Source organism: Choloepus didactylus, chromosome 10, assembly GCF_015220235.1.
Source record: "Choloepus didactylus isolate mChoDid1 chromosome 10, mChoDid1.pri, whole genome shotgun sequence".
NCBI classification, from domain to species: Eukaryota; Metazoa; Chordata; class Mammalia; order Pilosa; family Megalonychidae; genus Choloepus; species Choloepus didactylus.
In genome coordinates this window covers 87,509,132-87,527,931 of record NC_051316.1, presented here as the reverse complement: position 1 = coordinate 87,527,931, position 18,800 = coordinate 87,509,132, and the positions used below count along the sequence as shown (strand labels likewise).

Genomic DNA, 18,800 nt, shown 5'->3' with positions numbered 1-18,800 from the left:
CAGGACTAGCTAATAACACTGGAGCCGCTAGTGTCAAAGAACTCCAGACTCCTAAGCCAGGTCTCCTCAACCCTTCACACTCTGCCCATATTCTAGCTTCCGGCCACCGTCATAGTCTGGCCAGTGGTAGGAAAGCTGTTAGCCCAGGAGAACCCGCGCCTTCTAGTCCCCACAGGCCTGTGGGCTCCGGCGCACGGAAGCATGGGAGCCCGAGGGGCGGGGCCGGGCCTGCAGTGGGCCCTGGTAAGGCCAATGCGGTCTTCAGACAGAGGTCACGTGTCCGGTGGGCGGGAACTTCCCCCGCAGTGAACGGGTAGGAGGTGATTTTATCTCAGAGGCTGGTGAGAGGTTGGTGGGAACGGTTTCTTAACCTGAGAAAAAGAAAAAAATGGAGGTAAAACTAGAGTCTGGCCGCTCCGAAATCTCTGGCGAACAGATTTGTGAGACACAGCCGTTGGGGCCCAGTGGGAACAAAACCCCAGATCCAGCTAATTAGGAGAGAATAGATGGTGTGAAGGGCACGGAAAGATCAGTGGGATCGGGTTAAACCTCCCCTTCTCTGAGATTACCGTGTTAAAATGTGGTTTTTATGGGGGAACGAGGTTGGGTGATGGTGTCCTGATGCTTTAGGCTCGTGGGAGGAGATGGAAAGCAGGACCGAAGATGAGTCACAATTTACGTGTCTTAAATAATCCTAGGAATCTTTACTTCCGCAGCTTTGTGCACCTTATTTTGTACAGATTTCCATTTTGGACGGATAGCACGATAGATACCAGTCAGGTATCACAAGAGAAAGAAACTGTTTAGGAACAGATAAGAAAAACTTTTTGAGATATACTGCCATTCAGAAGTTGATAGTTTTTAAACAACACAATTTTGTTTTCTCTGTCTTTGATTTTAGAAACAAGGCCAATTTCTCTCTCTTCCCGTGCTCCCACCACTGTAAGATGGATTGAAATATATGTAATGCAGTGAAATAAAATTGGCAAATGAAAGAAATGTGAATGTATATATTTTATGGTTTCTTGTTTAATCACTTAATATTTAGCACAAATTTAAATGATTGACGTCAATATTACAGTAATTATTAAGATATGGGATGAGAGAAATGAGACTGAAGCTGATAGAAATGTTAGTCTTCAAAGAAAGGAGAATTTAAGATACATGCTGATAAAGTGAATGGGCAAACAAGGTAGATTTGGGTTTATTTTTAACTTTTTGAAATGAATTCTAGAAGGAGGCATAATCAGATAATTTCTTCTGAAAGAGATATATGGAGAAATGGAAATTCTAGAATTAACATTTGCCCTAGAGTTCGGTTATATACCCTGTAGAGAAAAGGTATAGAAGTGTAAGGACTGGACATATTTACAGAGAAATTATCACAAGTAAGAAAATGCCATGTTGACATTGTTTATGTAACATTATTTGATATCACAGAATCTAACAAAATTAAAGATTAGTAGGAGAGTATTGGAAGGAATGAAGTTATTTCAGGATATTTGTTTTTCCCATTGCTTTGCTTTGTTTTGTTTGGAAATGTTTTTTTATTTGGTAAATACAGTAATTTTAAAATAAAAAAAAAGATTAGTCAAATAACTTGTTAGGTTTGTTTTAACTGGAAAGTTTGTTGTAATACCCAAAAAGCCTTCAGAATCATTAATTAAATAAAATAATTGTATTCTGGGTTGTTTAAGAAGTTTGTTCTTAGTTTTTAAATCCAGAGTTTGAGTAATTAAGAATTTTAACTTAATGATGATCTCAAAAAGGAATATATTTATAGCCCATTAATGTAGGTAGGCTCTTTGGGTCTTCTGATCTGGTACCTTCATAGGCAAGGAAAAAGGTAAACTCCAAACAAGTTTAAAATAATATAATGAAATTAAGTCAAGACTGGATTAAAATGTACATTTCATTGATTAAAAACTTACTGATTTCTAGCTTCCTTCTGAATTTCCCAAGACATTATTTTGACTGATCAAAAAACTAAGAACTATTTGATAAATTGGACTCTGTCCTAGAGTAATTTTTCAAAGCTGTAAGTCCTCTCACTTTCACACCTGAGAACCATCCTGGAGTGATTCAATGTTCTAAATTTTACTTATTGCTTCATTAGATGGATTTGTGGATTTACCAGTAATGACCTATTGACCCAGGGGTAACACATCATTGCTGCTTTATTCCAAATGAGCTACCTCTTAGGCAATTCTGATATCAGGTTTTATTTTATAAGTAAGAAAGTCTAGAAACAATTTCCCAAATCCCATTCCACTGGTTTAGCAGAGTTTTGTCCTTGGTTATGTAGTATCAAGACCACTTAACATACGTGGTTCTCCTGGAAAAACATTTCCACCAGTCTTGTGAACTCTAGCCTGTTTTGCAACTAAATAATCACATTAATTGTATTTCAACCCACTGACTAGATGTTGTGTGGATTAAACAATATGACAAAATATATGACCAATTTTATATCAACACCCATTGTTTTCGTGTTAGATTCAAAATGATAGTAACAAATGTTATTTTCATAGTTAATTTTTATCATTCAGAATTTTTTAAAAATAATAAGTGAACCAGAATATTGTGATTAAGAGAGGTTTTCTGTTCCTGGCTTTGCTATTTTACCAACAGTTCATTTTAATTTTTATGTTTCCAGATGTTGAAATTTGTACTCCTGTAAAAGAAAGAAGATATGTTTTCAGCATTCAAAGATTTGCAATAGACTATTTATATTAGGTAGAAGTCTACTGGCTCACTACTTTTTTACTAAGAATTTTATACAAAAAATGTTATCTGCATACAGTATATGGTACTTTTGCAGCAACCTAAGAGTCTGATTACTTTGAGATTCATTTAAAGTTACTTCCCACTTGTAATATACCTTAAAATGCCACTTTTAGAAAGAAGTGAATTTGACTTCACAATGTGAATTTGAAGTTATCAGCAGAAAAAAATTAAAACTCTTGGCAAGTTTGGGGTGCTTTTATTAACAATCTTGGGTGATTTTTCTTGAAAGTAGTGGGGAAAAAGAAATTCCAGCTATCTTTATGATAATACTAACAGCATGCTTTGAGAACTTACCAGGGTTAAAACTTCGGTGTTTAACGGATTATATTATTCAATTATCAAAACTATTCCATGATATTGATACTATTATTATCCCAGTTTTACAGAATAGGAAACTGAGGTCCAGAAAAGTTAGATAGGTTGTTTAAATGTTACAGCCAAGATTCAAACCCAGAAAAATTAGTAACTATTTGGAGTGGTGGTAGTACTAAGAAGTTCAACTTCTTAGGAGTTCATTGTTCTTATGATTTTTTTTTAATTCAATTTTATTGAGATATATTCACATACCATACATACCATGCAGTCATACAAAGTGTACAATCAACTGTTATATATAGTTGTGCGTTCATCACACAAAATAAATTCTTATACTCACATGGATCTGTGGACCTAGTCTCCTCCAAGAATCCGACTCTGTCTTCCCATTATGATACCAGATAGTGCAATCTTTGTAGCTTTAGAATACATTTTTTTCTTTTTTTTTTTGAAATAAATTCAAAGTTACATGAATAGTTGCAAAAACAATACTAGCCCCATACACAGAATTCCATCATACCCTGACCCCCCTCCCCCAATAGCTCAATCCACCAACTTTAACATGCTGTCACATCGCTATTTCTTTCCCTCCCTCCCTCCCTCCCTATCTATCATCCATCATCTGTTGCTCTGTCTTCTGAACATATGAGTTAGCTGCATACAACCTTGAACATACACTATAATTCACGTATGTACTTCCCATGAACAAGAACATTCTTTTATGTAGTTCAATTAAGCACAGCTAAGAAGTATGAGATTCAACAATGATACAATGCTTACATTCTATATTTCCTTTTCCTTATGTCTCAACTGTGTCCCTTCGAGCCACCTGTCCTCCAACCTCCAATCCCATCCAAGTTCATCCTTAGCATTCAGTTGTCATCTAGTTAGACTGTCTTTTTTTTTTTTTTCTTTTTTCAGTTGTGGAAACATATATACAGCCTAAATCTTCCCATTCCACCCCTCCCTAGCCTTCCATTAGTGGGATAAATCACATTTAGAATGATGTTATGCTGTTTCCCACCATCCATTACTAGAAATTTCCCTTCACCTCAAACAGCAACCCTACACTCCTTTCTTAACTCCCCATTGCCCCTTCCCCCATTTCTCTTAACCCAAACTCTACTTTTCATCTCTATGGTTATATTCTCTGATAATTTCTTTGTGTTTACTGTGGGGCTTAAAATTAACCTCTTAAATCCCTATCAATCTTGTTTTTCTTTGATACCACCTTCACTTCAATAGGGCACATAAACTATGTTCCTATACTCCTTCATTCCCCCACCTTTATATAGTTGTCTAAAATTACATATTTTACATTGAGTTCAAAACCACTGATTTGTCCTTAGAGTTTGTGTATTTTTTATCATGTAGGAAGTAAATAGTGGAGTTATAGTTCAAAAATTATTGATTTCTATTTGTATTCCATTGTGGTTGGAGAATGTTCTTTGAGTATATTCAATTTTTTTTTTTTTAATTTCTTGAGGCTTGTTTTATGTCCCAGCTTATGGTCCCTTCTGGAGAAAGATCTGTGATGACTAGAGAAAAATGAGTGTCCTGGTGATCTGGGATGTAAGGTACTATATATGTCTGTTAAAATTCTCTATATCTCTCCTTTCTTTGTCTCTCTGTTGGTAGGGCTTCCTTTAGAATCTGAAGTAGGGCAGGTCTTTTATTGGCAAAGTCTCTCAGCATTTGTTTGTCTGTGAAAAATTTAAGCTCTCCCTCAAATTTGAAGGAGAGTTTTGCTGGATAAAGTATTCTTGGCTGGAAATTTTTCTCTCTCGGAATTTTAAATATGTCATGCCACTGCCTTCTTGCCTCCATAGTGGCCGCTGAGTAGTCACTATTTAGTCTTATGTTGTTTCCTTTGTATGTGGTGAGTTGCTTTTCTCTTGCTGCTTTCAGAACTTGCTCCTTCTCTTCAGTATTTGAGAGTCTGATCAGAATATGTCTCAGAGTGGGTTTATTTGGATTTATTCTATTTGGAGTTCACTGGGCATTTATGCTTTGTGTGTTTATATTGTGTAGAAGGTTGGGGAAATTTTCCCCAACGATTTCTTTGAATACTCTTTCTAGACCTTTACCCTTCTCTTCCCCTTCTGGGACACCAATGAGTCTTAAGTTTGGACATTTTATTTTATCTATCGTATCCCTGAGATCCATTTCGATTTTTTCGATTTTTTTCTCCATTCTTTCTTTTGTTCTTTCATTTTCTTTACTGTGGGTTTCTAGGACACTGAGATGTTGTTCAGCTTCCTCTAGTCTCATATTGTGAATATCCAGAGTCTTTTTAATTTGGCCAACAGTTTCTTTTATTTCCATAAGATCTTCTATTTTTAAATTTACTCTTGCAATGTCTTCTTTATGCTCTTCTAGGATCTTCTTTATGGCACTTATATCCTGGGCCATGGTCCTCTTGATGTCCTTTAAATCCTTTGCCATGTTTTCGTTCTTCGATTGTAATTCTTTGATTAATTGTGCGAGGTACAATGTTTCTTCCGAAATCTTGATTTGTGTGTTTGGAGCTGGATTCTCCATATCGTCTGGTTTTATCATATGCATTAAGATTTTCTGTTGTTTTTGGCCTCTTGGTGTTTGTTTTGCTTGATAGGGTTCTTTCAAGTTGTAACACAAAAAAGGATGTCGATCTAATTTTTCAGAGACACAGTTTGGTGATGTACACTTTCTCTAACTAACCAGCAGATGGCATCTGTGAGTCACCTATATCCCTCAACTCATTTCTCAACCTTTTTTCCCCGGTGTGTGGGGAAATGATTCTTGTGGGTTCAGTTGGAGAACTCAGTTTGGGTGTGTTGCTGGAGCTGTCCGCCCAGAATGTGGGGCGTGTGTAAGGGTGGCCAGGGAGGAAGGGCAGTTCTACTGTTCAAATCTCCCAGGTTCCAGGAGATTCAAAGCTGCCGCAAGAACCTAAGCCTTCATTTCAGTTCAGCCCCAGACCCTCTCTCTCGCTGTCCCACAAACCACCGGACTTGGCATAGCGCCCCTGGGTTCTCCAAGCAGGTCCCCCCTCCCAGCCATGCTCCTCCAGGAGCTCAGCTGAGGGAATGCCGTGCTGCGTCACCAGTGTGCACCGTCCCTCAAGGGAAGCCCTGGGCTGCTGGGCTGTGCCAGGGGGCTCTCAGCTCATTTCAGAATGCAGAATGTCTGAGGCTGTCTTTACTGCAACACCTTGCGGGCTGAGAACAGCTGAGGTTTTCTCCACAGAGAGAGAGTGAGGGACAGAAAAACTCCCAGGTTCATCCGTCAGCCAGAGATAGCACCCGATTCTCTGGGCTCCCTATCCTGAGACAGATACGTCCCCCAATTCTCCCAAGGTCAGTTGTCACCAAAAGCCTCTGTCTGCTTATTGAGGATTCGCTGTCTGTATTGAGCAGTTAATATTAAAACCTCACTTGGAGCTGGGCTGAGAGAGTGCACGGCGTGGCTTCTGTGAGGGAGGGACTCTCGGCTCTAGGTTCTCAGCTCTCAGCGTGGGTCCGCAGTTTTACTTACAGATTTTATGCTGTGATCTCGGGCATTCCTCCCAATTCATGTCGGTGGATGTTGAGTGTACAGTCACGTTTGTCTCCCCACTGTTATTCCAGGTTATTTACTGGTTTTTTGTTCATTTATGAATTGTTCTGGGGGAGACTAAGTCTTCCACTTCATTCTATGCTGCCATCTTCCCAGAATCCCCCTCTTATGATTTTAATTGACAAGTCAAATTTTGGCTTTCTTCATAACCTTGTCTCCCAAAACAAAAAGCAATTATAATTATAAGCTAAATTTTGCTAGATATAAAACTTAATTTTCATAACTTTTCATTTCATTTTTTAAGATAAAGCATTAGTCACACCTCCTGTCCTATTTACTATGAACCTTTGGTCCTCACATTCTGTAAACTGACTTTAAGTGATCTTTTCTCTGTACCATTTATTCTTAGATAATGAGGACCTCTTATTTAATTGCTTATAACACCTTTGGCAAACAAAACTTCTGGGGAATGATGTAATAAACTATCATTTGTCCAAATACATCAGAATAAGGAATTCTGTGGGAAGCTGAGAGTCACTGGAGAAGACTTCATAGAATAGATATTGTTTAACATGGACATTGAAAGAGGAATAGGATTTTGATAGGTAGCAAAGAGTAGTGTGGCATTTTCAGAGGTACCCTGTGGACCATGGTATTGATGAGGGAATGACCACTGAATGTTAAGGAGGTTAGGAAGGATACTAGCCTATTTAAAGAGTGTTCAAGAATGATGGGAATAAAGTTGGAAGGAAAGGCAGGGATAAGTTATAGAGAACTTTGACCAATTTAGAAGCTTACTTAACCGATTTAACATGTCTTTTAAAGAAACATTTTTGTTTATTAGATATATTTTTAAATTAAAAACACTTTCTGGTTGTAACAAGTGAAAAAATGCAAAGATACAGAAAGCAAAAATTAAGATATCCACATATACACTGTTAAGTGAAAAAAGTACATTACTTAATGGTATATGAATGGTGTGTGATCCTTTTTTTTTTTTCGTCAAACACACATACACACATTTTTGCCTAACTTAGAAAAAAATACATCAAACTATTACTGATAATCTCTAGGGATTATCAGGGACCTTGGTTTACTGGGAACCTTGGCTTTCTCAATTATATAGTTATGGGTTATTTGATATTTTATAATGAGTGTATATTCCCTTTAAAGAAGGAGAATACAAATTTACAAGAGTAGAGAATTCTGATATTCTGAATATTGATAAATAGATTTTGCTTAAAATATTGATAAAAATAGATTTTATAATCTTACTTTCTTACACAGAGCATAGTTAGAAGTTTTGCAGAGACACTTTATTACTTCGCATCCCTTCATGTTTATATCAAGATGAAAATTTTCATGTGGGAGTTACTGATGATAAATTTCAGAAGCCATGGACAAGAGGTATATTTTGGTTTTATTTCTCAAAAATCTGTTTTAAAAAGTTATTCCACAGCATAGTATAGTAAATTATTTTTAAAATGCAATGATTTCTCATTAAATTAAACTTGTATTTATTCATATCAAAATTCCAAGAAGCTTATGAGTATACTTCTATTGCAGAATTTAGGTGCAAAGTTAGGAGTTGGAAAAATACACTAAATTTGAATAGAACAAATAAAAGATATGTTGATGATGAAGTCTAAATATTAAAATATTGTAAACATTTATTGCATTATAATAGAATTTTGGCCTGGACTGTTGAGGAGTTACTTTAAATTATAATGATACCCTGAATGTAAAATTATTTTTAAATGTATATATGCCATATATCATTTTTTTGCTTTTATCAAAAAGAAGACGGCCGTCTTAGAGGAGTTAAATCAGTTAAAAACATTTATTTAGCATTTATTATGTGATGGGGTCTGGTGTAGGTGCTGAGGTCATGGCTATTAATAAGACATAGAAATGGGTTTTCAGACTGGTAAGTGGGATGCAGCAGTAAACGATTAAATATGTAAGCTAATATCTGGTATTAATAAATGTGTAGAGAGGATACAATAGGGTATTATGATATATAATTCAGGAGTGGGGAGTACTGTTTCCTAAGAAGCTTATGGAAATGCTTCTGTGAAGAGTTAGACATTCAAATTGAGACCATAATGATGAGAAGGAAACTACCATGAAAAGATATGGGGGGAAAGCCTCTCAAGCAAGGGCAAATTTCTTGCCTCAGGAATGAGCTCAATGTGTATGAGGACCATAAAATTAGGCCATTGGTGTGGGATATGAAAAAGGGGAGCTCAGAGAAGTAGGCAATTGCTGAATGATAGAAGGCCTTGTAGACTGTAGTATGGAGTTTGTTTATTTATTTATTTTTATTACAACTGATGTCGAAATGATTGGTCAATTTTAGCAATAGGTGACAAAATCTGATTTATGGTTTAGAAAGATCATTCTGGTTTTCTGGAGGATAGAAGGGGTGGTGGTTGGGAGGCAAGAGTAGAGGTAGGGGGATCAATCAGGAAACTATCGTAATAGTCTGGAATCTAGACTACTCAATTAATCTAAACTCTAGAAAAAAAATTGATGGTGGCTTGTAATAGGCTTCTAGTAATGGAGATGTGAGAAGCGAATAAAATTGGGATAATTTTAGAAGTCCAGCAGTGAGGGGGTTAAAAAAAAAAGAAGCAGAATAAAGAAGGTCTTCTAGGTTTTTGACATGAGCAAGTAGATGGATGGCTGTGCCATTTCCTGAGATAAAGAAAAGCTCATGGGGAAGCCAATTTGTGGCAAGAATCAATAATTCTGCTTTGGCCAGATTAACATTATTATTAGGCAACTAAATGCTTAATTTTAAGGAACCCATTTGTTTCTTAATCTTGAGCACAGCTGGAATTTCAAATCAGAGTTATAAATTGTACTTAAAGTCATGGAACTGGATGAAGTCACTGAGCTCATGAGTATAGACCAGAAAATGTAGGATAAAGTCTTGGAACACTCCAACAGTTAAAGGTCTAATAGAGAAGAAGGAACAGCTAAGACAAGTGAGGCAGGAAAGCCAGATGAGCGTGGTGGTGTAGAAGTCTAAAGAAAAAAATCTTTCAAGAAGGATGAAGTTGTCATTCTAAACGTGATTAATCCCACTAATGAAAGGCTAGGGAGGGAGTGGAATGGGAACATTTAGGCTGTATATATGTTTCCACAACTGAAAAAAAAAAAAAAGTAAGTCTAACTAGATGACAATTGAATGCTAAGGATGAACTTGGATGGGACAGGAGGATAGAGGACAGGTGGCTCAAAGGGACACAGTTGAGACATAAGGAAAAGGAAATATAGAATGTAAGCTTTTTATCATTGTTGAATCTACTGTACTTCTTAGCTGCGCTTAATGGGACTGCATGAAAGAATGTTCTTGTTCATGGGAAGTGTATACGTGAATTATAGTGAATGCTCAAGGATGTGTGCAGCTAACTCTCATATGTTCAGACGACAGAGCAATAGATGATGGATGATAGGGAGGGAGGGAAAGAAATAGCAATGTAACAGCAAGTTAAAATTGGTGGATTGAGCTACCGGAGGAGGGGGGGTCGGGGTATGATGGAATTCTGTGTATGGGGCTACTATTGTTTTTGCAACTGTTCATATAACTTTGAATTTATTTCAAAAAAAAAAAAAAAAGGATGAAGTTGTCAAATGCCTTAGTTCCTGTAAGATCAGATCAAGACCGTGAATTTTAACCATTAACTTGACTAAATGTAGATCACTGAAGACCTTGATATAAGACCTTGATAAAACCTTGATTAGTGTTTGTCAGTAAGAAAATAAGAAGAAAGGAGGTGAGATGGTGAATATAGACAACTCTTTTCAGGAATTTTGCTATGAAGGAAAGCAGGAAAATGAGGTGCTAGATGAATGGATAAGTAGGGTAAAGAGAGTTTGGGGTTTTGTAGCTATTTGATATTTTTAAAGATGTGTGATAAGGAGAGAGAATGTAAAATGTTTGTTTGCCAGTGGAAATGATCTTAGTGGAAAGAGAGAAAACAATGATGCAGGAAAGAAAGAATAATTTAGGAATAAAAGGGGATAGGATTGAGAGCACAACTGGAGGAGTTGGTATTAGCGAGGAGCCAGGATAGCTCTTCCACTTTTATAGACAGAAGTCAGGGTTTATAAGTACTCATGCCAATACATTGGTAGAATTGATGGTGGAAGATGAAATAGTGTCTCTCTGTTTATATCAATGTTCAATTTGAAGGCAAGGCCACAAACTGAGAGTGGGTAAAGGAATGGGTATGGAAGAGTTGAGGGGAGAATGTGCAAAAATCATTGTCATAAAGGGTGAGACAGCCAATTTCATTAAGTAGGTATACTAGTATCCTCTATCAATGTTGGGTGCCCATCTAGGATTTAGGGTCACAGTTTGAAAGGAGTTCATTCAGCTTGACTGGGTGATTTTTTTTTCCAAAAATTCTCAGCTATTCTAGTGTACATAGATGGAAATCTGGTGGTAGGGGTTTTCCTAAATTAGTACAAGGGAAAGAGATGACACTGGCTATGAAGCCTAAGCTGTATGAGAAAGGAAGTGAGGACATAAGGGAGGATGGTTAATATTGTGAAAATGGAAGGTTGAGTGAGATTGAAGTTCTCAGTGAGGTTGGAAATAAGATAAAGAATAGCTTTCATCAATTTGCTTCTGTAAAACTACAGAAGGAAGAAAACTGTTTTTTCCTATTTCTTTTCTTCTTTTTAAAATAATAACAGCCAAAATTTAATGGGTATTTACAATATGTTGTCATACACTTTTCTAAGCAATTTAATCTTTACAATTCTATAGAAAAGTTACTATTATTATTCTTAATTTATACATAAGGAAACTGAGTACAAAGAGGTTAAGAGATTTACCCAGGTCATAAAGTCTGTAAGTGGCAGTACAAGAATTAAAATCTAGGCAGAGTGACTCCAGAACCTGTACTTTTAACTGCTAAATTTTCATATTTTTTTTTAATGAGGCACAGACTCACATGTTAAGTGATTTATTTGTTCAAGATAACAAAATTAGTAAGGGCAACATTGGTCGTGGAATACAGGTCCTCGGACTTTTAACTCAGTTGCTTATTTCCTGACACTAATATATGATCATCATCTCTCTACTTAAGGAACCAAAGGTCTAATTTGGGAGACAAGCTATAGGTACATACAATTTTTAAATAGCAACATAAGACTCTATATGATTAAGTACCAGAGTAAATGCTATAACATTGTGGCCTTTCAAGGGAAATATATCAGAGCTGGAATGATTAAGAAAGGCTTTATGAGGTATAACATGAGCCATTGAACAGAACCATCTGGGAATGTAGTGCTGTATTTGAAGAGAGGTTGCAAAAATGAGGATGTCATGTTCAGGTGATACTGTTCTGACTGTAGTTGGATTTTTTTGTTAATAATGCATGAGCAATTAAATATTTGGAATCAGGTATCACAAAAAAATTGTTTGTGAACAAATAAAGATAATGCCATAATGTAAAAGCTGAATGATTGGCTTCCTGGTTTTAAGTATAAAATACAATTCTAGAGGCTACTATTAACCATTCTTTTTCTAGTCTCAGTTGTTTCTGTTTGGGGAATGACAGATAACTCAGTCTTGGATCAGTGGAAAGCAAGTTGCTTTGTGGAGGATTTCCTTGAGAAGTATGTGTCTTAACCTCAAATTTCCACTTTACATCTAGTAGGTGAAAAAGAGTAAGTTCTCCAGATTCCTGGAGAGCGAAAATGCCTTCCTTTATCTCCTCTCAGATTGTCTTCTTTAATCTTACAAGAAAGCCCTAATCTGAACTCAAGAGGAGAGATTAACAGAAGTGATTTATATGCTTTTTTAAATCCTTCCCTCATTTATCATATCTTGACTGTTTTCTATGCATTTGTGTCCCAAAGGCATGCAAAAGTAAAGCAAATATTACTATGTTTTTAACCAATAATTAAACTTTCTGTAGAATTTGTCAATGGAAAGTCCTTTGTATTAAAATCAGTTTATTTCCTATTATATAAATACAGTCTTAAGACTATTTTCTAATGTATTTTGCCAAAAATATTATTCATTACTAGTAAAGTCATTCATCAAGTATTTGTTAACTATTTCCTGTGTGCTGGAAACAGGATACAAAAAAAGAAGGCACAGTTTCTACCCTCAGAGAACTCAAGCAAATAGGGAGTAAATAAATTAATAATTGCAGTACAATGTGGAAAGTACAATGACAGAGATAGGTATACCGAGCATAATATGGGGAAGAACAATTGTTAATGTCAAAACTTAAGTGCAATTGCAGATACTTACTTTGTTGCTTCAGTTTATGCATAAAGTGCTGATCAGATCCAGAAAAGGATTTAGTTATTATTCATGTTTTCAAGTTTTAGTAATTTAAGTTTTCCTTAGCTGCTCTTGAAAGAAACAAATAGGTATTTAAATGTATCCACATTCTGAATACAGAGAAGCTCAATATACCATTTCTACCATCTATGAATTTAAAAGTCAGGTTAGAAGATAATATATAAACATAGGAGAAGTTTAACAACGTAAGAATTAAATAATAATAGAAGATGACCAACAAAATGTTTATCACAAGGTATAAGGCCAGCACAAAGTATCTGTCACATGACTAAACTCCGAGGAGTAAGGAAACAGAATGGCATAGTAAAAAGAGCTCTGCACTATGAATGAAAAGATGTGGACTTCAAGTCTTGACCCTGCTACTAGCTACTTGACTAGTCATTTTCTCTCTCTGCTTCTCATTTTTTTCATCTGTATAGTGAATAATGGATGAGTGCTTCTCAAACTTTAATGTACATATGAATCCCCTGAAGATCTTGTTAAAAATGCAGATTCTGATTCAGTAGATCTGTGATAGGGCCTGAGATTCTGCATTTCTAACATGCCCCTCTATATTGCTGATGCTGCTGGCCAAGGACCTACTTTGAGTAACAAGATAAAAGATCATCTCTAAGATGTCCTTTAGTTCTATGAGTTGGAGTGGTAGGGCTGTGAATTCATAAGCAGGAGAGATCAGCATCACAAAGAAGTAGTAATTGATCTTAAGCTGAGCATTGAAGGAGAAACTGACTCCAAAGAAAACATTTCAGGCTGAGGAAACAGCATATCTCAAGACTTGGAAGTGGGAATAAACAATGAGTAAGCAGTGAAGGCAATGATTAGGCTAGTTTGGCTCATATGAAGAATTCATATATGAAAGTAATGGGAGGCCCTGAGGGAATGAAGACTTCGTATCCTATCTGATCTTCCATTCATTTTGCAGTACCAAGATATTCTCCATGGCAAATAAGGTAGAAGCTGTGGCATCACCCAGATTAAAAGTGAAATTTCCCAGCCTCCCCTGTAGCCCAACATAGCCATGTGACTAAATTCTCCCCAATGGGAATAAGCAGAAAGCGATTTCTGCAGAATGTCCTTAAAGGGAATAAGCATGTTCTTCTCCTTCACTTCTTTTCTTTCTATTGCTGGAATACTGATGTAATGTCTGGCTCCAGCAATCATCTTGGATTATGCTAACAAGAAGTAAATCTAAGTTTGGCAGAGTAGAGGTAAAAGGAGCCTCAGCCCCTGACAAATTGTAGATCTGCCTTACCAGCCATGAAGACCTGACCTCAAAATTTTTTGTGGTATATTTAAGTCATGATTAATTTTGTTCTCTTCTCATGCAGTAAAATTTAATTCTAATTAATTCAGGAGACAATAGAGTTTTGTTACCCAATGGAACTTTAGAATAAATATTCTGAACATTAGCTCTTCCTAGATTTCCTAAATTTTGCTTTTATGCTCTTCCTCACATTTGTTTCTTGTTCCTTTTGCTACTTCTTAATATTGATTTTACAGCCTCAAATCGTACTTTTGCTAAGTTACTGGTATACTGTGATTTAACATGTATAGGCATTTTCTGCTAAAAAACCGTATGTTCTACAAAATCGCATGCTAAAAATAACAAGGCATACAGGAAAAAGGTTTATAGTCAAAGTTAATGAAAGTTTGCAACAGAGCACTAGCATAACTAATAACTATTCGAATAAAAAAAACAAACCAACCAGTGGAGTGAAAAAGACATCTTAAATTCCTGTTAGATATTGTAGTAAATATAGGACTTTATAAAGAAATCTGAAGATAGCTTGATAGATAGACTTCAAGGTGGAGTTGAAGCTATTGAGTTATGGAGACAAGGGCAAAATACAAAAAGATCAGAGAAAACCATGCAGTAAGTTTGCTTCTCTAAGATATAACTCTTAGTACACCTCTGGCTGTTACTTGATATCCCGCTATCATGTTCTATTTTATTCATAACAGTTATCCACTGATTGATATTATGTTGTATATTTATTTGTCTTTTTTTCTTTTAGCAGGAAAGCTCCATGAAAGCATGAACTTTATTTTGTTTACCACTCCATTCTTAGTGCTCAGAATAATGTTAGCACATTGTAGACAGTCAATAAATATTTTTTTGAGTGAAGGAATTAATGTATGGGTGGATGGACTTACCCAAAAAGAATGCTGTGGAAAGAAAGCAAAGACGATCTAAATCAGAAACCTGGGAAACACCAGTATCTACAGGTTAGGCAGAGGAGGAGGCACCAGTGAAAAGAGAATGTACAACAAACTTAAAGTTCCAACAACAGGGAACTGTTTGAAAAAGTTATGATTTGCCAGTACAATGGGATGTTGTTCATGTATTCAAAAAATGATGTGACTGTGCATTGACTGACATGAAACATGTTCATGCTTCATTGCTTAGCAGAAAAGGGCAGATTACAGAATACTATGTACGTAAACCCATTTTTGTTTTTTTATTATTCAAGAACAATTGAGAAATTCACATAATTTTTGTATTTATCTCTGGAGTGGTAGAGCTAAGGGTGATAGTCCTCTATTTTTATTTGTTGGAATTTGCTAATTTTTCTAAAATGAACATATATTATTTGTTAATAAAAATATTTTAAAATAGGACATACATAAATCAGTAATTTTGTAATGTCACAGGAAAGCAATTACTGGAATGATGATCTGATTCATTATGAATTTGAGGAAGTTGGTCCAAGTTCAAACCAGACTCCCAAATTGAAGTAGAAGAAGCCAGCTTATACACCCAAAAGGACTATAGTGAAGTCTTTACATTTGTCAGCTGTTTAGAGAAGTGGCCAGTATTTCAAGCACAGAACCAAGGTGAAGCATTTGTTATTTCCATGGTTATAAGATATTTCTTACTAATATATAGATTTTCACTTCAGTGAGTTTATTTAATTGTACTTAAAATTTTTTAAATTTTATTAAAGATATTCACTTGTAAATTAAAATTCTAAGCTTTGCAACATTGGAGAAATATTTACTCTTTTATATTAATTCCCTTTTTTTGGTACATTAGGTGGTTTTTGGAGTTTAAGTTTGCTGGCCCACATTGTACCCTATAGAAATTTAATCTTAGTGCACTCTCAACATAATGCTACAATGATATTGGCATCTGTTGACAGGTCTGATAACACAGCAATTCAGTGTAAAATTAAATTAGTAGATTATGAAGTGATGGTTGTATTTTATTTTTTCAAAATATGCTAAAGATTTTCAATCTTATCTAATTTATGTTTAGCCATAACTGAAAGTAGAGATAGATAGTATTAGGCCAGCATATTCACCCAGTTTTACAAACTTACTGGAGTAATGATTAAAAGTATTTTTTTTCCCAAATTTATATTCCAAATCTCTCATTGTAGAGGGTGCTGAATTCTTTCAACCATACAAAACCTTTTTGTGAACAACTTTTCTTTTGTGTATTACAGCCTAGTCCCTTTTTAAATTACAAAACTTAAGGCTTTATTAAACAATTGCTGCTATCATTTAAAAAGTGCTATAGCTGAAGCATGAAAAATAATTTGGTTCTTTTACTATTATTCTGCAGATACATAAATTGTGAATACCATTTTTAGTGTTAGAAAGTAGGTGTGATGATATATATAAACAAATAAATTTCTCTCATAGTTTGAGAGAGATTATATGAAAGACTAAACTTCAGAGCATGGTATACTAGAAAGTCTGCATTTGAAGTTAGAGATTTGAATTTTCAGCCAAATGTACTCTTAAAAAGTGGTACAGTTTTTGGAAAATCATTAAAATTTTTCTGTTTTTTTATTTTCTTCTCTAATTTCTTGTAAAAATTTTTATTGTGGTCAAATACTATATGTGTATATGTAAAATGATGGTTTATAAAAAGTAACAGGCTACACAAGCATAGCTATTATTATTAGTGTGGCAAACTAGAACCTACTATTGGAAAATTTCATAATACCTATTGTCAACTAGAATCAGAGACTGTTTAAACTGTCTTCCTACTTTACTATTACTATTTACTGAAAGAAAATATGCTTAGATTTTCCAAATATATATCAATTATCCTTATCCAGTATTTCTTCAAGGGTCCTATGTCATTAGCCATTACTTTATAAATTTAGATTTGGAATTTCATTTATTTTCCTTGCACTTATGTTGATTGCTGCCAAATTTGTAGATACCTTGATCTCACTGTGAAATCAAAAGGAAAATATTATACTTTGAAATTCAAGTATGAGTTTTTTATAGCATATAAGGAATATTAAAAAATTACAATAAAATAATTGCAAAATATGTTTTACTACATAAAAAACTGTGGATGGTTTCCTTTTATTTTTTGTTGGTTTGTTATTATGGAAAAATTACTGATAATTTATTTATTTATGTTCTAGTTTGCTAATGCTGCCAGAATGCAAAACACCAGAGATGGACTGGCTTTTATAAAAGTGTCCAAGGTAACTCATCAGTAATCGGGTACCTTCACTGGAGGATGGCCAATGGTGTCTGGAAAACCTCTGTTAGCTGGAAAGGCACGTGGCTGGCATCTGCTCCAAAGTTCTGGTTTCAAAATGGCTTTCTCCCAGGACGTTTCTTTCTAGGCTTCAGCTCCTCAAAAATGTCACTATTAGTTGCACTTGGAGTATTTGTCCTCTCTTAGCTTCTCCAGAGCAAAAGTCTGCTTTCAACGGCCATCTTCAAACTGTCTCTTATCTGCAGCTTCTGTGCTTTCTTCAAAGTGTCCCTCTTGGCTGTAGCTCCTCTTCAAAACATCACTCACAGCTGCAATGAGTTCCTTCTGTTACGTCAGCTCATTGTTATGGCTCCACTGATCAACTTAGACCCACCCCGAATGGGCAGAGCAACACCTCCATGGAAATCATCCAATCAGAGTTATCACCCACAGCTGGGTGGGGTGCATTTCAAAGAATCACTCAAAGAATTACAACCTAATCAATACTGATAACATCTGCCCACACAAGATTACATCAAAGATAATGGCATTGGGGGACACAATATATTCAAACTGGCACAATTTATTATTTGTTAATAAATGTACCTAGCTTCTTGAATATCCATCCAGATATCCTGGACATATATAAACAAATTTAAATAATAGCTTTTTTTTTCTTTTCACAGTCCATGGTTCAACTTGGGGTTACTGCCCATGCTGTGCATTTCCATGGATCTTCCCTTTTTAAATATTTAGTCTAATACCATATATACATCCTAAAATTTCCTTCTCAACCACATTCAAATATATAATTCAGTACTGTTAATTACGTTTAAAATATCATACTACCATCACCACCATCCATAAATTTTTTCATTGTCCCAGACGGAAACTCCGTACATTTTAAGTCTTAACTCCCTGTTCCCTACCCTACCCTGTCCCCTGGTAACCTATATTCTAGATTCTGGCTCTATGAGTTTGCTTATTCTAATTATTTCATATCAGTGAGGTCATACAATATGTTTTTTTAATGCAATTTTATTAATATATACTCACACACCATATAATCCATCCAAAGTATACAATCACAGTATCATCATATAGCTGTGCATTCATCGCTACAGTCAATTTTAGAACATTTTCAATACTCCAAAATAAAGAGAAAAATGAAAGAACAACAAAACCATCTCATACCCCTTATCCCCCTCTATTATTTATATACATTTTTGATCATTATTTTATTACTCATCTGCCCATACACTGGGTTAAGGGAGTATCAGTGACCCAATTTTCACTATCACATGGTCACATGATAAAAGCTATATAGTTGTACAATTATCATCAAGAATCAAGTCTACTGGATTACCATTCAACAGATTCAGGTAT

At 35.3% G+C, this 18,800-nt stretch overlaps 1 long non-coding RNA gene across 2 annotated transcripts; it reads left to right on the top strand.

The window, feature by feature from the left end:
- Window positions 1–319: 319 nt before the first annotated feature.
- LOC119505428 lies at window positions 320–17,409 on the top strand. 2 transcript variants are annotated; one of them, XR_005210738.1, is made up of 4 exons: window positions 321–394; window positions 7,927–8,046; window positions 15,623–15,805; window positions 17,356–17,409. It is a non-coding gene; the product is annotated as an uncharacterized LOC119505428 (long non-coding RNA). The 2 variants fall into 2 exon arrangements; XR_005210739.1 differs by lacking the exon at window positions 7,927–8,046 and having other exon boundaries at window positions 320–394.
- The last annotated feature ends 1,391 nt before the right edge of the window (window positions 17,410–18,800 follow it).